Genomic DNA, 24,176 nt, shown 5'->3' with positions numbered 1-24,176 from the left:
ACCTAAGTGTCCACCGACACAGATGAATGGATAAAGAAGACATGGTAGATATACACAATGGAATACTACTCAGCCACAAAAAAAGAATGAAATTTTGCCATTTGCAACAACATGGATGGACTTGGAGGGTATTATGCTGAGTGAAATAAGCCAGAGAAAGACAAATACTGTGTGATATCACTTATATGTGGAATCTAAAAGATAAACAAACTAGTGAATATAACAAAAAAGAAACAGACTCACACACACAAAAAAATGGGGTCATTATTTGAGCCCAGAGAACCCAATGAGACAGCAGGTGGTCAATAAGCAGCACCAGAACATTACAACCATTATATCTAATTCTCACGAGTATCAGGATTCCCATTTTCTGGATGAAGAGACTGAGGCAGGGAGTGGACAACGAAATAAAGCATCAGGGCTGAGCTCTGAGGGCCCTTCCTCACACCAGGCAGAGGCCTATGTTTCCCGGTGGGCAGGCAAGGGAGCCTGCTGAGAAGTCCTGTTTTTTTTTTCTTTTTTAAGTCTTTATTGAATTTGTTACAATATTGCTTCTGTTTTATGTTTTGGTTCTTTGGCCATGAGGCATGTGGGATCTTAGCTCCCCAACAGGGGATGGAACCTGCACCCCCTGCATTGGAAGGCGAAGTCTTAACCACTGGACTGCCAGGGAAGTCCCTGAGAAGTCCTGGTTTTCTGATCCCCAGAGCAGGGCTGCACTGCGGATGAGCAACTGGGATCCCCCAAATGGGTCTTTCCCGGGAAGCCTCCCTCTCCCTCCCACCCCAGCCCCTGGGCTCTCCCAGCCCTGCTCCTTCCAGGAATTTCCCTGCTGCTCATCCTGCCCCACAGGAACCCCTAGATCCTGCCCTACGGCACAGTTCTGCCCTCTTCTGTTTACCATCCCTGCTCTGCCCCACTGCTGCCTTGATTCAAGAATCAGAAAAGGGAGCACAGTGAGCCCCCAGTTCCTCAAGATCAAGCCCCTCAACTTCTCCACCCTTCCTTCTTCCACTCTCACCCCCAGTCACTCTGTTCCAGCCACACTAGCCTTCTGACTGCTCCTCAAATTCACCAACCACATTCTGGCCCCTGGGCCTTTGCATGTACTGTTCCACCCATTTGAAAGGCCTTTTTTTCCCAGAGAGCTGTGGAATAGAGCAGTGAGAACACGGACGATGGAGCCAGAAGGACTATGTTTGATGCCAGCCTTGCTACTTAGCAGTTGTTGACCTTGGGTACCGTCTGCAAAATGGGCACGATGACCCCCACGGCCTTGTTGTGCAGGTTGGATGAGTTAACACGTGCAGAGCAGGGCCTTGGTCAGGCACAATCAGCTACTGCTACCACGACCACCTTAGAGCCACTCGGCTGGTTCCCGACCTCCTTCGTGTCTCTGCCTTTCTCCCCAGGCTCCCAACTGACCTCCCCCCACCTCAGGCCCTACTCCCATCCCCCTACCCAGCTCTCCTTTCCTCTCAAGGCCGTCCCAGTCCCCGGCACCATCCGCCTGTCAGGTCAATATCCATTGCCCAGAACACCATCTCGGGAAGACAGGACGGTCAGCTCTGTGCGTGCTGTGTCTCCAGGCTGGGTGCACAACAGGTGCTCAGCATGTGTCTGGGGATGGATGAGGGGATGGACACACTGGGACATAAAGGATGAGGCACACGTGACCCACAGCCTCACCCGGGCTCCGGAGCGATCCCTAAGCGGGATCCTGAGTTCACCAGCCACACGGCGGCCTCCGCAGCTTCGGGGTGGACTCTGGACCGCGAGCGCCTGGCTGGCAGAGGACGCCTCTTGTGAGCGCTCACAGAGGCGCCCGTCCACTCGCCCCTGGTCGGCCCCCAGGACCAGGCACACTCACAGCTGTGCTTGTCCACGTGCATGGCCGTTCCCACTCCCCCACCGCCCCAGTGATGTACACACGGCCTCCCAGGAAACTGCAAAAAATGAGTTAATATAACATTATGGCTGAGAATTTAACTACACAGGAGTCAGGCAGCGCAGACTTACAGTTCCCCAAGCAACTGTAAAAATCGCACAGGCAATTCAGGAGTGAGGGCTGGGAATGGATTTAAGGCCTTCTCGTTCAGAGGCAGACCCGGGGGCTGCTGTGCCCTGACCTGAAGGTGACGGACAGAGGCTTCAGACAGACGGTTCTTCAGGGCACAAGGGAGCACCGGGCACCAGGGACACGCAACTCAGGCCACGTGGCTCACTGGACACGGCCCCTTTGGGGATCAAGGGAGGCACCAGCAGGGGCTGAAAGGAAGACGCCACGGCCCTATGAGCTGGGCTCCCCGTCTCCCCCATCTCTGATGCACCCACATCCCCCGCCCTGGCTTCTAAGAGCAGCTCACTCTAAGTCAGGACTCAGGACCCACATGCAGCCTGACACTCGTGTCCTCTCTGTCTGCAGAGGCAAGTGCCACAGGGCAGCTTCCCAGGCCTCCTGTGCCCTCTTCAGCAAAACAGATTCCTGCCTGTAATGACTGACTCAAGAACACAGGCTCTGGGGCCCTGCTGGGTTTACATCCCAACCCCCTACTTCGGAGCCCTGTGACCGTGGGCAAGTGGCTGGCTCAGTGTACCTGCTACCTCACGTGAATGGGGGCACTAATACCTGTCTCACAGGACTGGGACAACTGGATGAATTCACACACGTAAAACATTCAGAACAATGGCCAGCATGTAGCAAGTGCTCGGTAATATAAGCAATTATTATTGCTATCTTATCGTTTTCCTTTCCAATTCAAAAAGAATCTGAGGAATTGCAAAACACAGACAGTGGCACCTAAGTGAGGGAAATGGAGTAAAGAATTCATTCATCCACTTAGTGAAGACTGATTGAGGGCAGCCACTATGGAAAACTGTGGAGGTTCCTCAGAAAACTAAAAATAGAATTACCATATGATCCAGCAATCCCACTCCTGGGCATATACCCGGACACAATTATAATTCAAAAAGATACATGCACCCCTATGTTCATAGCAGCACTATTCACAATAGCCAAGACATGGAAACAACCTAAATGTCCATCGACAGATGAATGCATAAAGAAGATGTGGTACATACGTACAATGGAATACTACTCAGCCATAAAAAAGAATGAAATAATGCCATTTGCAGCAACATGGATGCAACTAGAGATTATCATACTAGGTGAAGTAAGTCAGAAACAGAAAGACAAATACCATATGATATCACTTACATGTGGAATCTAAAATATGGCACAAATGAACCTATCTACAAAACAGAAACAGACTCACAGACATCGAGAAGAGACTTGTGGTTGCCAAGGGGGAGAGGGGTAGGGAGAGGGATGGACCAGGAGTTTGGGATTAGCACATGTAAACTATTATATATAGGATGGATTAAACAACAAGGTCCTACTGTATAGCACAGGGAACTATATACAATATCCTGGGATTAAACCGTAATGGAAATGTATATTAAAAAAAAGAATGTCTCTATGTGTATAACTGAGTCACTTTGCTGTACAGCAGAGATTGGCACAGCACTGTAAATCAACTCTACTTCAAAAAAAAAAAACAAAACAAAAGACTGATTGAGGGCTAAGTGTGTGTCGGGCCGCATTCTGGGCACTGAGGGGCAGCTGTGAACACTCAGAAGATAAACGAGATGACCCTGGGGGAAGTGAGTCCCAACACACAGCATAAGCTCCTCCAGAGGCTGCTGCAGATCTGGCTCGGGGCGCCCCAGCATCCATCACACAGAGGGAGGAAGAGGAGGGGCGCTGGAAGGTATCAGAGCGACAGCAAGCCCTTTGCTTGATCACGACATCAAATGTCAGCAGGGAGGGTCCAGGGTCTCCCTGGGGAGGACGCGGGGAGGGACTTCCAGTGGAAGAGACAGGAAAGGCTGCGGAGAGGTAAGGACGGACATTCATTCCTTCACTGGAGAAGCATTCGTTCAGCACAGAGCATGTGGGCAGCAGAAAGATTCCTAATATGTTAGTGTGGAGTGAATGAATGAATGGGTGAATGAATGAATGGGTGAATGAATGAATGAATGAGTGAATGCAGGTGAATGAGTCCAGATTCGGATCACTCATCCAGCTCAGTTCTCTTTGACCTCTAGTTCAGAGGCTGAGGCCCCCATTGGACAACCCAACCAAGGACATTTGAGTTCCAGGACCCAAGTACGGGAGTGTCATAGAAGGCTGGGGTGGCAGCCCCTCCCACAGCCAGGAGAGGAGGGGGCCAGCACACGGGGGGCCACTCAGACAAGAGCTGCTGGGTTCTGAGGACGCTTGGTCAGTCAGGGGTGACCTGGGGAGGTGACGGCTGAGCTGAACCATGCACAGATCTGGAGTGAGAGCCTTCCAGGCAGGGGATCCTGCGAGCACAAAGACCAAGAGGCAGGGACAAGCCCTACGGGACGGAGAAACAGGAAAGAGGCAGGTGAGGTGAGCAGGGGGCGAGACCAGCACCAGGTCTCCTGCTCCAGCCGACCGGCCAAGTGCAGCCACGTTTTCTTCATTGAGGCAGGAACGCAGGCGAAGCTGAAAAACAGCGGGCACCATGGTTCAGAGCACAGACCCTGGAGCCAGGGTCTGGGTTTAAATCCAGCTCTGAGCCTCGGTTTCCTCATCTGTAAAATGGGGATGACAACTGTACCAACTTCAGGAGGCTGACGTGAGGATTGAGTCAATGTGCTCCAGAGCAGACTCTGCGGGAGGTGCTGTTATTGTTATTGTTATTATTATTATATGAAGGGGCAGGGACCAAGGGAAATGAGGACATAGGAGGGAGGAGGACAAATTAGCCAGCAACAATAACAAGTAAACATTAATTAATTTCACTAGGCCTGATAAGGAGCTGAGAAAAATGGAAGCTAGAAGACAAACAGTAGTGATAACAGAAAATAATCTACAATTGAGAAAATAATCACCATTTGTTCTGAATTGTATGGTTTGCTAATGTCCTTTCACAGCCACTGGCTTGTGTGATCTCCCGGCCACCCAGAGAGTACTATTGTCCCCATTTTTCAGGTGAGGACACCAAGGGCTAGAGAAGCCAAAAGGCTGGTTCAAGGTCACCAGCATGTCTGTGGATGAGGTGAGACCAGAAGAATCCCAGCCTGGTCCTTTGCCCCACGCTCTGCACAGGTCTGGGCTCAGGAAAAACTGCTGAATGAATGAATGAATGAAAAAATGTCAAGCAAACATGAGTCAGATCTCACACTGGCAGCCCCTGTTCCAGGCACTTCTTCCAGCTTTCAGGCCTCCCAGCTGGCCCTCCCTGACCAGAGTTCTGCTTCTCCTTCCCACCGGGCACAAGGACACTTCAACAAAGCCACCAAAAGGTACCAGGGACTGTATCCCCCATCATTGGGTTCCCCTGGCTGTTCCAGGGACAGGACCAGGCAAGGGGATGTTCTTCCCTCAGGAGCCCAGGAGAGCAGCAGCCACTCCCGGGCTGGCCTTGGGAGGGAAAAAGGCCCCCACGGTGTCCCCTCCTGCCTATTGGCCTCTCGTCAAACTCCTCTCTCTCACCTCACCAAACGGGGCCTCGGGGGCCAGGCCGCCTGCCTGTTCCAGCAACACCACTGTTTCCTACCCAGCAAACCCTGCCTCCCCTCCGTGGGCACCACCAAGAGACAGGGGCTGGCACAAGCCCTGACCATTCGTGACCGCAAGTCACGCTGGCTGGGCTGGGGGGTGCCAAAGGGGGGCTGCAGATTTCATGCAGCTCTGCTGGTGTTTGTGCAGCGCCACGGGCCTGGGCATTGTGCCAGGAGTCTTGGGTGGGCAGGACACCACGGTCTTGCCCTCAGGGAGCTCAGACTCCAGACCAGGGTCTAAGCTGGGCACGAGTGACCTCAGTGAGGGCTTGCACCAGAGAAAAGGGCCTCGAAGCTAGAAGGACCCAGAACGTTCACCTGCCAGGGCTTTGAGGAGAAGCTGTGACGGAGCTAAGACAGCCTTGAACAGAGAGAGAAGAGGGCACTCCTGGCAGAAGGGACAGCAGGAGCCCAGGCCGGGGTCTGACGGCGTGTGGTGTGCTGGGAAGTGGAGGCCGTGGGGTGCAGGGTGCCACGTTCAGAGCCCCAATTCTGCCACTTGCTGCCTGGGGGGCCTGTGCACCTCTGTGGGCTTCAGTCTCTCAGGTTGAAAGTGGCAATCAGGAGTCCTACCTCGCAGGGTTCCTGTGGTCAGAGGCACAGAAGGGCCAGGGGCTGTTACTGCCATCCTCGAGGAGATTAAGCCGCTTGGTGCCTGGCTGGTGATGCCACAGGACGCCTGTCGTAGTGCACCACCCAGACTCCCTTTAGGGCCAATGTGAGGGCTTCCCCAGCTGCCAGGGATGTTGGGTGCCAGGGACTCACAGCCACGTGCCTCATTAGAAGGGAGGCCCCCCAAGAGAGGCATGCCCTCTCCCCGGGAACAGCTGCACCAGTGATCAGTCAATGCAGCCCTGCAGGACCACCGCGGCTCTGGAGTGCACATGGGGTCCTGAGGTCTCTGCTGTGACTGCATCGCAGCCCAAATGCATCCCATGCCCCCAACAAGCACTGTTCCACGAGCGCTCCCCAGTAAGCCTCCCGCGCGGATACCCTGGAGTCTGTTTCTGGCGAAGCCAAACTGTGACAACGTCCCCTCCCACCTTGCCGGGGCCCAAGGCCGTGCAGCCAATTCCCAGCAGACATGAAACACGGCACCTTTGCCATAGGTTATTCTGCAGTCTCACTTGGGACAGACCTCGCGACGCACATCAAACGCGCTGCTCTTGGCTGGGATGTGTGCTGATGCCCTGCTGGCCGATGCCAGGTTCTGGGTGAGGAGAGGGGACCCCCAGCACAGGCCGGTGAAGGAGCACTGGACTCAGGGCCTCGTGGAGCAGGCAGCATCCTCAGCTGGGCTGTCCCAGGCCAGCACTTCACCCCTCTGGGCCCCCGTTTCCTCATCTGTGAGACCACCACTGTGGTTGGGACCAAGCTTTTAAGTTGGCAGAGAACTGCCACATTCACCCTCTCCGGTGGCTTTACCAGACCTTGTCAGCCTTGCTCACCTTCCACATAGGAGCCCAGAGAAAGCACGTGACCTGCCCAAAATCACACAGCCAGGGGACCCCAGAACTGCAGCTCCAGGCACAGCCGGCCCTGTTCTACTAGTGGCCACTCAGCCATTCAGTCCGTCCTTTAACGAGCACTTACCAAGTGTCTTTTCTGGTGAGGAAAGTGCACACCTTTCTCCACAGCCTGAAACGAATCCCCGTGGCCTCATATCAGGAAGGGGAAAGAAATTAATGTGTATTAAATGACTACTGTATGCCAGGCATGTCCCCAAGGGACTCCAACCCTCATGACAGCTGCATGAGGCAAGTGGCGCTATCTCAACTTAGAGGGGAGGGGCGGAGGGACAGAGCGGTCACAGAGCCAAGCCAGGGTTCACCCCACATCTGCCTCCAAGGTCGGCACTGCTGCGGTGGGGCCGCAGGGAAGCTGGGGGCACAGCGAATGAGAACACTGCTGGACGCAACCTCTCCTGACAACGTCTCCAGGTACAGAGATGCCTTGTGCTGAAGGAACAGAAGGGGGGAGTGGTGGGCACCTGCCACGGCCCTCAGAAGACCCATCCCGAGGCAGGGAACCTCTGACCTTGGCCATGAACTCATCCTTTCCCAACCTGCCAATGAGACGGAAGCCAAAGGCGGGGGGCACAGGCCTCCCCACCAACCTTCAGAGGGTGAGTGGGAATCCTGGGAAATGGGGGAGGGAGGAGGGCTCGCTCATATCATGGGTGGTACCTTCAGGGCTGGGGTGGGGGCACCTCACACAGGCATTTCACACACCTTCCCATACGGACGGAGTCCTCACATCTAGGCTTTGATGGGGGCAGTGAGCCCATGTTATAGATGGGGAAACAGAGGTACCTTCCTTACCCAAGAAAACACACAGGCCTTCCCTGGTCACGCAGTGGTTAAGAATCCACCTGCCAATGCAGGGGACACGGGTTCGAGCCCTGGTCCAGGAAGATCCCACATGCCACGGAGCAACTAAGCCCGTGCGCCACAACTACTGAGCCCGCACGCCACAACTACTGAAGCCCACGCGCCTAGAACCTGTGCTCTGCAACAAGAGAAGCCACCACAATGAGAAGCCTGCACACTACAACGAAGAGTAGCCCCCGCTCGCCACAACTAGAGAAAGCCCTCGTGCAGCAACAAAGACCCAACACAGCCAAAAATAAATAAAAATTAAATAAATTTATTTAAAAAAAAAACAAAACAAAATGAAAACACACTGAGGAAATGGTGGAGCTGGGCCATAAACCCTGAGATTTCCAGGCTTGGAGCTATGAGGATTCCCTGGATCCACAGAATCTAAAGGTGCATGTGTGGCATCTGATTTGATCACTCCTCAGCCTAAACCAACCCCCTGGGGGTCCTGCTCCATAAGGCACCACATCCCTGCCCCTAGATCTTCTTGTTCCTGCCACACGTGCCTTTCACGTCCTCGGATATATGGCACTCCCTACCACAGGGCCTTTGCACAGGATTTCCTTCAGCTTGACACACTGGCCCCTGCTTCTACCCATTTAATTCCTATCTCTCCCATCACAGCTCTGGGCCCCCCCGCTCCAGGAAGTCTCCCTGATCTCCCTCAGTCTTTGCAGCCCTTGTCTCTGCCGCAGTGTTATCTTTGTAGCTGAGAGCATCTAACCTGCCATTACTGTTGTTGGGTCATGCTCTATCTTCTCTTAGATTAGAGGATGAACTAATGCATCCTCTCCACCCACCCTCCCTGGCCTGGCCTGGAGAGGCTGTGAGCTGCTCTCTCCACAGTAAGACCACATTTCCGCACCTCTCTGCCTGCTCTGCCCACCTGTTCCCTCCAGCCAGGCTGAAGAACCCCCCTGCAGAGTCCAGCTCTCCAGAACCTGGTAATTTGCTGATAAACAGTAAATTACCAGGGTATCCTGAAGCCCTGGCCTCCCTGAGGGGTGACTTGGAGGGCTTCTGAGACAGGACAGAACAGGTGCCTTCAGGATCTGGGTGCCTGATGGCCCTGAGGTCCGGTCCTCACCAAGGGTGTGTGTGGAGGCAACTTGGTCCCAAGACCCCAGAAGCACTCAACCCACAGGGCTCAGGCCCGTTCTCAAGCACAGCTCCCACGCTACAACCCACCCTGAGCCTGATCACCTGTCCAGCCTCCTTACTTACCCCCCGTCTTTTGGTTACAAGCCCAGTCCTTAGCTTCAGACCGCCCAGGATGAAACCCAGCTTACTCCCTGGCTGTGTGACCCTGGGCGAGTCACTTAACCTCTCTGGGCCTGTTTCCTCACGTGTAAAATGGGGAGAGGGACCATACTCCCTTACCTGGCTGTGGGCTGGGGTCAAGGGTATGATATATGTGAAATGCTTAACGTGGGCCCAGCACGTGGCAAGGGCCTGACACACCTTTGGGAGCGTCACTGTTCATTCTCGCTGAATTCATTTGCTGTGCCCTGTTCCTGAAGCCGGAGGAAGCGCCTGACACGGGCCTCGGCCAGGGAAGGGCATAGCAGGTGGGAGAAGGAACATGAGCACAGGCTCAGGGACGAGGAATCACGAGTTTAGTTTTCCGGTGCTCTTTGCCAGCCCACGCCTCCCTGCCCACCATTCGTGAGGCCTGAGACGCCTGTAGCAGTTGACCTTCAGCCCAGGGGAAGCTGGGGCCCGCTCCATCCATACCTGCATCCCACCAGCCACCCCCCAACCCGGGCTCACTCCACATCCCCCCTTTGGCAGCCTCACCTCCCTGCATCTCTCTCTGAGCCAGTGCAGAAAGCTGGTGGGGTCTTCCAGAGGCAAGAGGCGGGTGAATCTGATAAACTAGTTCTCTTCCAGAGCCACCACCTCCCCAGACAGGCAGCAGCAATGGCAGCAGTCACACCACGCAGCAGTGATAAGGAGGGAGCAGAGTGGTGGGAATTCCTCCCTCCCTGCAGTGAGGCCATAAACCCGTCCTTCATCCCAGCCCTCAGGCTGCCGAGGGTTGCTCACGTCTGCCCTGCAGTGGAGGTGAGCGCCTGTCGAGCCTGGCACACACCTGCTCTGAGAGTGGCACACACAGGACGGATGGCCTCGCAGGACCCAGGGCCCCACACTCCCCTCTCCAGGAGGAAGAGGCTGTGGTCATTCAGGGCACAATAAGGAGAGCAAGGGGGCTAAGTAAGGAGAGGAATGGGGGAGGAGGCTGGGAGGCCATAAATGCTGGGCCAGAATGTGGGCTTCGTGCTGTGGCAGCAGGGAGCCATGGACAGTATGGGGGGCAGAGAGTGTCAGGACAGAAAGTGGGGAAGGATGGGCACAGTGGACACACGCTGGAAAGCCACCCAGGAGACTACTGCAGGGATACAGGAGGGTAGAGATAAGGCCTGGCTGTAGATGCCAGCAGAGAAAACTGGGAAGCAGCCAAGGGTTGGCCATGGGGGAGGCCGGTACCCTCCCCCACTCACACCCATTCCCCCAGCCTTCTCTGATCCAAGATCCAAGCCAAGCCCTCAGCAAAGGGTAGCCTCAAGCTACTTGGAAACAGCTCCCTGGGTGGTAGAGAAAGTGTGGGCTCAGGAGCCACTAGGTTCATACAGGTCCTGGCCCAGAGTAACAGGAGACCCATTCACCGTTCAGTAGAGGCCCCAGGCTGCCTGCTGGTCCATCTCCCTGCCCTCCTCTGCTGTGCAAGGCTTAAGCCCTGGACAGGGTCCCAGGCCCCAGCTCAGCCCCCTCCTCATCTGAGTGCCCATGTGGACTTAACCCACACTGAGCTGACCAATCCTGGTCCGGGGCCTCTCAGGGGGGCCCCAAGTAGACCTGAGGCTACAGAGGCCTGCAGGGTACCACACTCCCATGCTGTGGGCCTCAGTTACCCCATATGCAGCATAGGACCATGATCCTTCCTTCCAGGGCTGTCAGAAAGATTAAATGAAAGGTGAACTTGCCCAGAACAGGGCATGAACTAAGTCCTTTCCCTGGGAAGCACTGACACCTTCAGCATGTTTCCAGATGACTCACATTCCTCCCCAGCACCACGCTCTCTCCCTTCTACCTCAGGGCCTTTGCACATGCTATTCCTCTGCCTGGAACACTCTTCCCTGTGTCGCTCTCTCCTCTGGTTGTTCTGGGCTCAGTTGCCACCTCCTCCAGGAAGCCCTCCCCGGCTCCCCAGATGAGGTCCAGGTCCCATGAGTCTCTCCCACTAGAATGCAAACTCCATGAAGGCAGGATGGTGATTGGCTTGCCCACGGATGTGTGTTCTCATAAATATTTGCTGAATGAATGAATGAGACACAAGGACAACCGTCCAGATCTTCAGTGACAACACAGGGCCATAGGGGTAATGGAGCCTGTCTTTTTTTTTTTTAATATTTATTTATTTATTTATTTTGGTTGCACCGGGTTTTAGTAGTGGCAGGTGGGCTCCTCAGTTGCACTTCGCAGGCTCCTTAGTTGCAGCATGTGAACTCTTAGTTGCGGCATGCATGTGGGATCTAGCTCCCTGACCAGGGATCGAACCCGGGCCCCCTGCATTGCGAGTGCTGAGTCTTATCCACTGCGCCACCAGGGAAGTCCCATGGGGCCTGTCTTGAGGGCTGGAGGTATCTGTCAAGGCCTCTGACTCAGCCTGCAGGGTCTGAGAAGGATTCCCAGAGGACGAGACTCATCAGTCTGAACTCTCGATACTTAAAGCTGCAAGGAACACCCACTTTACAGGTGGGGAAACTGAGGCCTAGAGTCAGGGGGTTGCCCTCTAAGTGTCCTGAGAAGCTGCCCTGCTCCACTGTCCAAGGCTCTGACAGTCCCCCACCCCTGGGTGGCCCATCCCACCCCCCTGGGACTGCTCCACAGCCCACCCAGGGCCACTGCCTCCTCTCCTGGTCACCCCGGTGGCAGGGCCACTCGGGGCTCGCGTGGCGCTGGGCGTGCATTTGCACGGCTGAGTTGGGCAGCTGGCAGCAGCGCAGCTCCGAACCAGCTGTTTGGATGACAAACTGCGTTCAAGCTTCATTAGGGTAATCACGGGCTCCCCTCCTGGCAGCGCCGCGGAGCGCGACTGTCAACCTGAACTAATCAAACCCGGCCCCAGGACACCCGCCCGCCTGGCTGACAAGCCGCTAAGCCGCTGAGCCACCTCACGCTACACATCTCCCACACGGCTCCCAGCCGAGGCCCGGTCCGGCTGGGCCCTGGAGAAGGCCAGCCTCACAGAGACCTACCCTATGCTCCCCAAGATCTTGTGAACCTCAGAGGCCCCATCAGGGTGGGACGACTGTGACTGTCACTCCCATTTCTTACAGCTGGGGAAACTAAGCTCATGAAGGGAAGCCATCCAGCTGTAAGGGGGTGCAGCCACGCTCAAACCCAGGCCCCCATCACTCGTTCCCACTGCCTCCCATGCCCAGCCAACCCTACTTTTTCCTTCCCTTCCAGGCCTAGCAGGCCAAGCCTGGAGCTCAGAGGTTGGGCTGGCCACACGGCCTTGGCAAGCCCCTTGATGGCCCTGAGCCTTGAGCCCTGAGCCCCAGTAGGGACATCACAGGCTCTGGTGACACAGGTGTGGAAAGCACCATGCCAAGCGCTGGGGCCAGCACTTGAGCAGGCATTGCTGTCTGGGTCAGAATCTGTCCTCTAGCCTGCAGTCACCTCCCTGCTCAGCTGGGCTGCCCCCCCGGGCATCTGCCAATCAAAGCCAGCCCATCTGCCCTACAGCCTCAAAATCAGGACGTGGCTGGAAGGGGCAGGCCTGGTGCCTTCATCTGACAACAGGGGAAGCTGAGCCCCACAGAGGCAGTAACAGAGATGATGGAATGTAGTGGAAAGAGTATGGGCTTTGGAGGCAGATGGATATTCATTCATTCATTCATCCACCCATTCACTCCTTCAACAAATACTAGCTAAGAGGCTGCAGCATGGCAGGCACTCCGTATTTGCTGAATGAACGAACAGATGATGAGAAGGATAGGTGAATGAATCAATGAATGGCGCCGGGGACACAGCCGTGAACCCAACGGACACCATCCCTGCCTCCTGGAGTTTACTGTCTAGTGGGAGAAGCAGGTGCTTAACAGACAATTAATTACAATTGACACGGGCAGTGAAGAAAAAGCTGAACTAGCCTCGTGACATCCAGCAAGAGGGCCCAGCCTGGTCGGGGAAAGTCCAGGCAGGCAAGCTGGAGGAGGTGACGCTCCAGGTGGCCACTGGAAGGAAGCTGAGGGTGGACAGGAGGAAGGAACAGCATGTGAGAAGGCCCTGAGGTAGGAAGGAGCTTAGGGTTTTTGAGGACGAAAGGCCCACCCGTCTATGAGCCTGGGGGGCGGTGACAGGCGCAGCAGCCGACAGGAGCAGGGCCTGGGGGAGGATTTGGGTCTTTCCTCCAAGGGCGATGACGAGCCACTGGAGGGTTGTGGGCAGGAGTGTTCTCTCGGTGCCGTGGGCAGAGTCACTGGGAGGGTTCAAATCCCAGTTCTGCCAACTTCTGCAAGATCAACAGCACGGACAACTCGCCCAGACGTCACGCTGAACCAAAAGGCAGACACCAGACGGGGGCACACCGTGCGATCCTGTTTATGTGAAGAGCAGAGACGGACAAAGCCAGCCTCCACTGTTAACGCCAGGTGGGCGATGACTGGAAGGGGGTGCGAAGGAGCCTCCTGGGGTGCTGGGAAAGTTCTAGGTCTGGACCTGGATGGGGGTTACAAGGCTACACGTGTATGTGAAAATCTATCCCTCTGTACACCTAGGATTGGTGCACTTTCCTGTATTAAGTTATATCTCCAAAAACAAAGTAAATAAGAACAAATCCTGGCTCTGCCGCTCTGCCTCTCTCAGTCTGTTTGTGCCTCTGTGAAACAGGGAGAGTGACAGGACCCGCCTCGCTGCACAGAGGGTTGAAGAGGATGGTGTGTACCTCGGCTGTGTGCAAGCCTGGCCGACAGCCAGTGCACCGAGAACACAGGGCACGCCCAAGCAGAGACACATAAGGCTTCCCCTACACCTTGGCCCTCTGAGGGCCTCAGTTTCCCCATCTGCAAGGGGCCAGTATCTCCATCTGGCTCAGGGGCAACAGAGAAAAAGGGGTAAAAACCCTCATACCCAGGCTCCTTTGAGTTCCCCTCCTCCCAGCCACAAGCCTAAGAATAATTCAGAGGGTGGCACCCATGGTTCTCAGGCGTCTCTGCCAGCTCTGCACACAGTAGGTACTGAACCAGCAACCTAGTGCCCAAGGCCACACACAGCAGGACTGAGGCCAAGCCCAGACCTCCAGTTACCCACCCTTACAGGCAGAGAGTAGGCCCTTTCTGGGCACCTACTTTCAATGTGCCAGGCCCAGCCCGGGGCCTCCCCTCCAGCAGGAAAGCCAGCCCACCATGGTGGCTCCTCCAGAGCCCACTAGGATTCAGGACAATGGGCACGGGGGCAGTGGGAACCCAGGCTGAGGGGCGGGCCCCTGCCTGGAGCTGGAGCTTAGGACAGATTCCTGTGGAATGCACTCTGTGAGGCCCTGAACAAAGCTGATTCAATGTAACATCACCCTTGACATCGGAGGGGCCTCTGGAGGTAGGGAGAGGCCTGGCTCCCTGTCTGGAGTTTGAACGTCTCACTGGCCCCCCAGAGACCTTGGGCAGCCTTGGGAAATCAGATGGTGTCATTGCCAACTTTCCTGTGGGCTCAGGGCCCTTTTAGTATCATTTTCTCATGAGTCTGCCAACGACCGAGGATGGGTCACAGGGTTCAGGATCACCTTCAGCTCCATTTCTCAGAGGAGGAAACTGAGGCCTGGAGAGGTATGGTGTTCCAGGACTATCCAGATGGCTAGGATCCCAGTGGTCAGCCTACCAGGCACAGCCCAAGCTCCCAGAAGGGGAAGCCAGTGTAGTTTGTGCCCTGTCTTCCCCGCCACCTGGGGCCTGCTCACTCATGGTTATTTCATTCAGTCAGGCAGTCAGTCAACAAACACCAACAAAGAACCCACTGTGTGTCACAAGCACTGTTCTAGGAGTTGGAGGTAGAATGCTGAACAAAGCTGCTGCGACACAGATTCCAAATTAACAACAGCTCTGTCTGTTACTCACTCTGCAAATGCCAAGAATAAGCACAGTGGTAAGGGCAATACACCCGGTACCTGTCCTGTGCCGAGGGCTGCACTAAATATTATCTAATTTAATCCACAGCCTCATGAAGGAGGCGGCATTGTCATGCCCATTTTACAGATGAGGATACGGAGGCTCAAATTCAGTGACTGCCTGAGGCTGGTCTCACAGCCTCTAAGGGGAGCAGGATCTAATCCCAGGCTTGCAGGCTCCTCATTCCTGTCTGTCTGTCAAGCCCTTCACAGGCATTATCTCACAGGAGTCCGTGCCCATCCCGTGCTCACACTCAGGCCCTGGATGGGTGCACAACCTAGCTGCACGCTCCCAGGCCCACACCCGAACCTGGCTTTGGCCTCTGCCTATGTTCCCAGGATCTGGGCTCCACAGGGCCACCACACACCACCCCTGATCCTGGGAACCCTATGCAAATCAGCTTAGCCCCAGTGAAGACCGCAGCTCTGCGCTGGCTCCCATGAAGCATGTGGAGTAAGGGAGACACAGAAAAGCAGACAGCCCCGCCTGGAATGCTCTCCCCCTACACCTCCCATGGCTGGCCACTTCTCTTCCCTGAGGTCTCGGATAAAAGCCTCCCTGACCACTCTGCCTCCATTAGTGCCCTCCCCCGCCCCCCACACAGCCTCCCCGGCATCCCTCAGCTCTCCTACATAGCTCTGCCCACAATCTGGCACCAGACATGTTTTTGCTCGTTTACTAGGTGACTGTCTTTCCTACCATATTGTGAGGGTGGGGACCTGGTCTGTTTTATTCACAAGTGCATCACTCCCCACACCTCACCCCCCAACACAGTATCTTGTGCATAGTAGGGCCTCAATATCCTTATTAAGTGAATCAATTTGCTGAATAAATGACGCGGAGGGAAAAGCCCAGGGGTTGTGAGAACACAGCAGGGGCATGTTACCCCCGATCTGAGTCGGGGGAGGAGGGAATTGGGAAGTGTTTCAGGCAGAAGGCACAGCAAAGGCAAGAGCCTGATGGCAAGAAAGACCTGGGCTCTGGGGATCTCTAGGTGCAGTCACTGAGCATGAGAGGAACACAGAGTGTGAGACTGGGAGGCCAGCAGGGTCCCGGAGAGGGTGCCAGGGGGCTCTTTGCAGGGCTCCAGCTCTGGGGCAGGGGTCTCCCAGCACCCAGATCACGTACCAGCCCTGCCTAGGCCAGCCTGACACCCCAGCCCACAGGCACCCAGAGCACAGTCCTGGGTGCCCGCCTCTGGGTCAGGGAGCTGTCGACCACCCGTGACCGTGGCCACATTAGCACGGCCTCCTCCAGCAGAGCAAACGAGTTGGCACCAAGAGACAGAGCAGCTTGGGTGAGCTTCTCACTGCAGAGGGTGGCACAGCTATGGACAGCAGGCTATGTCACTCATGTGCTGCGGGCAGGACCTACGGGAGGCGGGCAGGTGGTGGTGGCAGTGGTGGCAGAGAGAACTGGCTGTGTTCAGGCCACCAGACAGCTCTCACATCCCATACCAGCACACCCTGGCACAGCGGGGTGGTCACGTGCGAAAAGCCACTCCAGACGCCCTCCCTCTCTCCAGGCCTAGGCCAGGCCTTGGCGCCCACCTCCCCTCCCCTTGGACAACTTCAGCTTTAACCACCACCAGCTCTAGCTGCCCCTGGACCCCTTCACCTAGATGTTCCCCAACTTAGGCCTGCTCCAGGCATCTCATCTCCACAAATCTCCACCCCCGCCCCCAGGTATTCAGCCCAGAAACTGGTGCCTTCTCCTGGCCTCCTCTCTCCCACCTCCTCAAACCACATGGACCTCTCTCAGCTCCAGTCCCGCTGCCATCTCCCTCCTTCCTCTGTCTCTGCCTCCAGCCCTGCTTCTGAGACCCTCTAAAGATTCCCCATCACAGGGAGAATAAAGCCCAAGCCCCTTCCTTTCTGCCCCTTGAAAGGCCAAACTCAGATCTGCCACAGGGCCTTTGCACCTGCCTCTGCCTGGGATGCTCTTCCCCCTGATCTCCCCATGACTGGCCCTCCTCGTCCTTCAGGTCTCAGCTCAAATGTCTCTTCTTAGAGAGGCCTCCCCCAGAGGACCCTGGCCAATGGCACCCACACTCCAGTCACCATCACTTCACTCTTTCACATTCTCATGTACCTACTTCCTGGCTCATTGTCTGTCTCCCCATCAGCCTAGGAGGTGCTTGACTCTGTGGCTGTGTCTGAATGGTCACTTGCTGTGTCCTCAGAGCCTGGCATATAGTAGGTACTCCATACATCTGTTCAACAAATTAGTCCATCAACTGTCAGTCAGTCTCCATGGTACAGCTGGACCTAACCACATCAGGGGCTCCCGGGACCCTTTGGATGCTGTGGCCTCATGTCCAAGGCCCGTGTGATCTGGCCTCTGCCTAATTCTCCAGCCTTGCCTCTGGGGCTCCTCCTCTCACTCTGATTCCCAGACTCACACTGTGCCAGGATGCCCTCCCTGACCCTTCTCTGCCAGCAAAGTCCTACTTATCCTCTCCACAGCACCTTCTCTGACCTGCCCAAGCCCATGCCTCCTGCTCCTGACCATCTCTTCCACAGTCCTCAGCACCTTCATTCTACACCCCTCCTCATTCACTGCCTCGCATCGGCTTCCATCCCTCACCTCCTTTCCTGTCCTTTGTGCTTACAAGCCCTGGTGCCACAGGCAGTACTTAGCGTCCCCCACATCCTGCACTTTCACATCTCCATGCCTTTGACCCCTGCTGTTCCCTCGGCCTAAGTGCTCTTCTCTGCTGCACAAACTCCTACTCATCCTTCAAGACCCAACTCAAAATGTCACCTCTTTTGTAAAATCCTGCCTGTTTTTTCCCATCCATCAGGATTCTTTTGGTTGTAAGAGAAAGAAATCAACTCAAGATAGCTTGAGCCAAAAAGGGGACACGTCTGTGTATGTAACTGAAAACTCCAGGGGTGGTTTCAGGCATAGCTGAATCCAGAGGCCCAAATGAAGTAATATATACTTTCATCTCAGCTTTCCTTCCCTCCATGTGATGACCTTATTGGAGAGTCCCCACCCTAGATATGGTCATGCAAGAGGGCAGTCAGAGGTCCCATATGCACACCCTCTGGGTTCAGCAACCATAGCCAAATCAATCTCCCCCACAGGCTGTAAGTCAAAGTTCCAGGAAAGCCTCTGATAGGCTCAGATGGGCCATGTGCTCATTTCTCAACCAATCATTGTGAGCAGGAGGATGGGGTGTTGGGCTCACCCTGGGCGGTGGAAGGCTGTGGGTCCCAGGACCTGTGGGTGCCAGGAAGACAAGCCTCTCAGGCCCCGGTCCCACTCTGGACACACCTCCCCCTCAGTCTCCATGCATCCCTGTGCTGTGGGTTCTGTCTACCCAGCCAGGTTCCTGGATGCTCACAGCTTCGCAGGACAAGGAATCCTATGTCCCTCACAGCTGGTTCCCTGGTGCCTACTCAGTGACAGCCCCAGAGGGCAGCCTGAGAAACTTTTTGCCTGAATGAACGGAGGTCGGCTGCACAGAGGAGTCTACACGTGCCGGGTGTGTAATAATGGGTTAACCGTCACCCCTGGCAGGCAGCAGATCTGCATTTCCACGGAGGCCTCAGGGGGACACAAAGCTTTAAATGGCAATGCAGAAGGTCTGAAGGGGGGTGCCCACAGCGGGGGTGGCGGGGGTGCCCTGCGGAGCCCAGTCCCAGCAGCCCAGCCTGCGGCGGCCACTCGGCCAATCCCGAAGAGCTGGCTAAGGGGCTGCGAGTGGAAGGGCTGGGAAAATAATTACTGAGGAGGCCCGGGAGGGAGGCGGGGAGGCTGGAGAGAGGCTTAATGAAACTGCTAACGCGTTAGTGATTCCTGCCTGCTTGGGAAGGCGGAGGCAGACAGCCATGTTGCCAGCTCCCGCGACTGAGTCTGCCAGGCGGGACGGGCTGGGCACGGCGAGGCGGCAACAATAGGCACCTCTTCATCATCTGCCTCTCAACATGCGACTTTCAAAGGGCAATCTTAATATACTGAAGTCGGATGACAGTATATTTCAACACATCTCATGTTACATCGGGCTGGAGCCCGTGCAGATCCATTACAAACAGAATGGCTAAAATTCTGATTAAACACAGCGTCACAGCGATCTAAGGGCCACGGTGAGCAGGGTGTCTGCTCCCATTTTCCAGCCAGGAAATGAGGGCCCCAGGAGGTCATCCACCTCTGGGGAAACAGGGTCATTCCAAGAAAGCATCCAGCCCTTTTAGCCCTCCTGTGAGCAGCCCCTTTGCCCAGACCCCACACGGCTTTTCATTCTCAGAAGAGCTCTGTGACGCAGGCAGATGCCACAGCTCCCTTTAACAGATGTGTCCAAGAGTCTTGCCCAGAGTCACAATGCAAGGCCAAGAGGGCCAGAGCACCACCCCGGGCTCAGGCTCTCGGTCCAGCGCTCCACCCTCCACACTAGGTGGGCGCTTATTTAGCAATGCAATCTGCACTGTGGTTTTCAGTTTACATCTCATTTCAGCTCCAGGTGAGAAAACGAAGGCACAGAGAGGTTACGTGATGTGCCCAAGTCCCCACAGCTGGTTGGCTACAGAGCAAAGACTCAGAGCTGGGGTTTTTGACTCCAAAACCATGTGCTTTTTGTTCAAACATTCCATGGTGCACAGTGGGTACTTGGTACCCCCTGGGCGGTTGACAGAGAGATTTGGGGCCTCAGAGAAGCCCACACTCCACTTAATCAGGGTTCTCTGGGGAGCAAACAGAAGTTGGGGCAGCTGCCCGAGGCAGAAATGACCACGCAACAGCACTCAGTGTGCTCCACTCTGAGCCAGGTGTGCGCCCAGCACATAGCAAAGTGCCATCTCCATTGTACAAATGAGGAAACAGGCTTGGAGGAGTGAAGTCAAATGCTTTACACAGTGACCCCCAGCTAGTGGGTGACACAGACCGAACCATTCAACAATTCCATGGGGTAGCCCTGACCCAACTGCTGCCTACCCCCAGCCTCAAGCAGGCACTTAGCCAGCCAGCTGCTCTTGGAACCCAGTCCCAGATACAGACTGGAGGCCAGTGATACCAGGAACCAAGTCGGGCCCACCCCCCTCCCCCCTCCCCCCCCTGCCCTAGATGCACAGGAAAGGTTGGGCGACAGGAGTGGGTGTGAAGAGAGGGTCTCGGTCCCTGCACACCGAGCAAAGCATCCCCTGCTCCCACGCTGGTCAACAGCCTAGTTGGGGGACTCAGGAGACCAGGAACTTGGTGCCTAGCTGGATGCCCATATCAGAGTGTAGTGCAGACGAGGCCTGCAAGGAAAGACTGCACCATCTCTACCTCACAGGTGTCCCCTTGGAGCCTTCCAGATATCCCCAGGCTTGGGGAGACTCCTTTCTAGGGGTTCTAGCAGCTCATCTGCTCCTGGGTTTGTTTCCCCAGGGAGGCCTCCAGAGGGTGAAGCCACTTCTCAACCCCCCTGTGAGTACAAGACGGCAGTGCAGGAGGCGTGTCCTGAATGAATGAATGAACGAGTAAGTGAATGAATGATGGGACAAGCCCATGCCTCCTGACCTGCCACTGCTGTCACTTCCCACAGCAGCCTCCACCCAGGGAGGAGGCTCTGTTTCTGTCCGCACAAAGGGACTCCCGCTTCCCGAGACCAGCCCTGGCCCTCAACCATTGCCAGACAAGGAAAATGAGCTTCGGAGAGCCCAGGGCCTCACGGGAGGCGGGAGCGCAAGGATTAGGACCCAGAAACCTGGACTTCAGTCTGTGCCTCAGCCGCAGGCTCTGACTTGTCCTCATTTCTAAAGACAAATCCACACATGCTCCCTTGTCTGACCCCACCCACCCCAGGGGGCACGACCATGCCCATCCCATGGATGAGGACACTCGGTGCAGAGCAGTAGAGGGCCTAACCCAAGGTCACATGTTCATCAGGTTGCACAGGTCTCAAATCCCTCTGATCTTCCCATTCTCATCATCCATTCCATGCTCCAAAGCTGCCTCCTTGCCCATCACCAACACAGTAAAGAAGGAGAAGGGGAGGGGGAGAGGAAGGGGGTGAGGCGGGAAGGTCCCCCCGTCCCCCCCCAGCGGGCTCCTTTCTGGTCAGGGGAAAGGCCTCTAATGAAGGCCCCACGGATGCTGCTGAGCTGGTGGTGTCAGCCTGGGAGCCCCGCGGAGCTGCAGGGCGCGCATCTCTGCTCCCAATTAGCACACAGGTCCTCCATCAAAGCGCACGCCTGCTGCCAGGAGCAGAGGCCAGAGGGACGGCCCCTCTAACAGTAGGAGGAGGCCACAGCTCTCTGGCAGGCCCTGGCCCCTGCACCTTGCCTTTCTGCGGGGAGTGCAAACCCCCCAATCCCCTCACTCACTCACACCCTCTCCAATCAGCCAGCTCAGGGCAGATGCCGTCACCCCGGGGGACACGCTAATGAAGATGGCCGACATTAATCTCTTCCCTCTCCCGACAGGTCAATTTATAGTTCCATGGGGAGACCTGGCACTTGGCCAGAGGGCCTGACATAACTCTCCCTGTTCCCCAGGAGGACGGTGCGGGTGGGCTTGATGGGGCAGAGGGGGCTAGGGGCCCCAGGGACAGGGTAGGGAGGCCCCTCCACTTGAGTGTCCACCATCATTGCCCCAACAAATCCAGGTGGGACCCTGGCCCCTGAACGCAATGGCTGAGGGTCAAGGCCTGCAGGTACCCGGAAGCAAATCTGGTCCTCAGCGCTTCAATCCAAGGAATGCTGCTCACCAGCAGGAGACCCCAAGGAGGCAGGAAGCTTGTGATTTCCCACTCCTCACAGATTCCCATGGGGTTAGGAGAGCCCCTCTAAGGAGCTACGGTTCATCTGCTTCTGACAGACTCCCCGGCGTTCATTCCTCAAAGATCACTGAGCTGGCCAGAGCTTGCAGTCTGGTGGGGGAGGCCGACGTGGAAGCATGTTGCCCCCTGCCGAACCGTGCTGAGAGCCATATGGAGGGACTCACCAAGAGCTGGGGGTGCCCAGGGGAAGGAGCATTGATGGCACCCACCCAAGAGAGGTCAGGGTCTGGGAGGACCATGGGGAGGAGAGGACACAGCTAGGCCCTGAGGATGAGCAGGAGTTCAACAGGCCAGAAGACATGGAGGAGGCGCTGTTTGGGGATGAGACCATCTCAGTCTCAGGGGTGACCCAGTGCTCAGGGGCTCTGCAACCAAAGGACATCCGGCTCACAGGAGTGAGGCTGCAGAGGGGGGCAGGGCAGACCACAGAGAAGCCCAGCCTCAAGAGACGGCTCAGGAGTTTGGCCTAGTTTAGGTTTGTGGACAGCTGAGGAGTTCAGAAGCTCAGAGCTGCTTTTAGAAAGACAGCTTTGGCTATGGTGTCCCAGAGCAATGGTGGAGGCTGGGGAAGAGAGGTGGGAATGTCCGGGTCAGAGGGTAAAAGGAGGGAGAGATGCTTGTGGGGTAGAACCAGCGGAACCCTGTGGTTGATTAGATGGATGGACAGGTAAAAGTGGCCGGGAGGCCATAGGCCTGGGGGTCTCCACTTTGGGCGCTGATGGAGGCGATGTCATTGGTCTGGGATAGGATAAGGAATTGGGCCTGATGCTAAACTTGTGAGTCTGGAAGGTCCCAGAAGGAGCAAAAACCCAGGCCTGGGCTTGGGAGAAGCCAGGACCCAAATGTTGGCCCTGGGGGGCAAAATTCTGAGCAGCGCTGGACTCCGCCCGATGCAATTCACTTCCTTGGCAAAGGTGAAGCCAGGGGACCATCCCCCCCCCTCCCAGGCACTCCAGGAGGAAGCAGGGGCCTGGCAGAGGCAGAGTGTGGAGGCAGGCAGTCAGTCCCACAGTGCTGGACAGAGCCCTCCTACAAGAAGCATATATGGGCCAGGCTGCCCCCACCTCCCCCAGTGCCAGAGCCCAGTGCTGGTTCTGCACTTAATAGGTGCTCCACGAGTCCCTGCTGAAGGGACTCCCCTTTCTTTCAGGCCCTGGCCCCTCCCCACCCCACCCCCCCTCAAGGCAACCCACCAGGTCTCATCTAATCCCCTCAGCAACCCTGGGAGTGTCTTCCATTTTCCTAAGCTGGAGGCCCAGGCCCAGAGAGCTAAGGGATCTGCTCAAAGCCTCTCAGCTTTCAGGTGCTAGAGTCAAGATGGAACCAGGGCCTAAATGACCCCAAAGCACACATTCTTAAAGAAAGGGGGAAAAAAGAACAAGGCTGAAATAAAGAACCTAAACGCTTACAGTGGCTGCATTATGGTGGTGGGACAATGGCTGATTTTTTCCTTCTCTTCTACAATGAAATATTCATACCCTCACTCTGTGGCTGTGCGTGCCCTAGTGGGGAGAGCTCCAGCTTTGGCGTCAAACAGCTGGGGGGGTCAAATCCGGGCTTGGCCACTTCCTAGCTGGGGACCCTGAGCAAGCTATTTGCCCTCTCCTGGCCTCTGCTTTCTCATCTGTACAATGGGGACAAAAAAACCCTACTTCAGACGAGCCGGTCACACCCGGCGCACAGTAGGCACGCAGTAAGTGCCAGCCTTAGAGCATCACTCCCCCGCGTTCTCGCCACCTGCCCGGCCTCCAGAGGGAACTTGAGACGCCCCCACGTGCCAGACGCTGGTGCTGGGCGGGCACCGGGTCCCCCGGGCGGGCGCCCACCCACCCTTCTGCCTCACCCCGCCGCGTCCGCGCAGCCCGCTTACCCTGGCGGCCGGAGGGCCGGCATCGGTCCCGCAGGAGAGCCCGGGCAGCTGGGCCGGGCTCCGGAGCGCAGGGCGCGGGCGCGGGCAGGGCGCGCGGGGGCGCGGGCCGCGCGCTCCGGGCCGTGCGCCCCGCGGCCGCCGCGTCCTCGCCTCCAGCGCGGGCCCCGCGCGCCCCGGCCGGCCCGGGGGCAGGCCCTGCGCAGCGCCGCGCCGGGTGGGGGCGGGCCTCGCGGGCCCTGGAGAGGCGCCCGGGCGGCGCGGGTTCCCGGCGGGCGCGGGCGGCGCCGCTGCGGTGGCCCCGCTGCTGAGTGGTGGGACGCGATTTACTGGCTGCAATTCCCGGCGCCCCTCGATGGCACTTAAGAGAGACCGGGAGGGAGCCGGGGAGAGCGCGCGGAGGGCGG

The 24,176-nt window shown here is 56.6% G+C and overlaps 1 protein-coding gene across 2 annotated transcripts in view; it reads right to left on the bottom strand.

Moving 5' to 3' along the window:
* The window catches only part of TCF20 (transcription factor 20), a 169,449-nt gene extending 145,598 nt beyond the window's left edge, over nt 1-23,851 (bottom strand). The window contains exon 1 of one of the 2 annotated variants that reach the window (XM_082420564.1): nt 23,773-23,851. The gene's annotated coding sequence lies outside the window, so the exon portion shown is untranslated. The remainder of the gene's footprint in view (nt 1-23,772) is intronic. The other variant, XM_082420562.1, reaches the window with a different exon arrangement.
* Between the last annotated feature and the right edge of the window lie 325 nt (nt 23,852-24,176).

The sequence above is a fragment of the Balaenoptera physalus genome (assembly GCF_965194825.1).
Source record: "Balaenoptera physalus genome assembly, chromosome: 13".
Classification (NCBI taxonomy): domain Eukaryota; kingdom Metazoa; phylum Chordata; class Mammalia; order Artiodactyla; family Balaenopteridae; genus Balaenoptera; species Balaenoptera physalus.
This window is presented reverse-complemented; position numbering and strand designations above follow the sequence as displayed.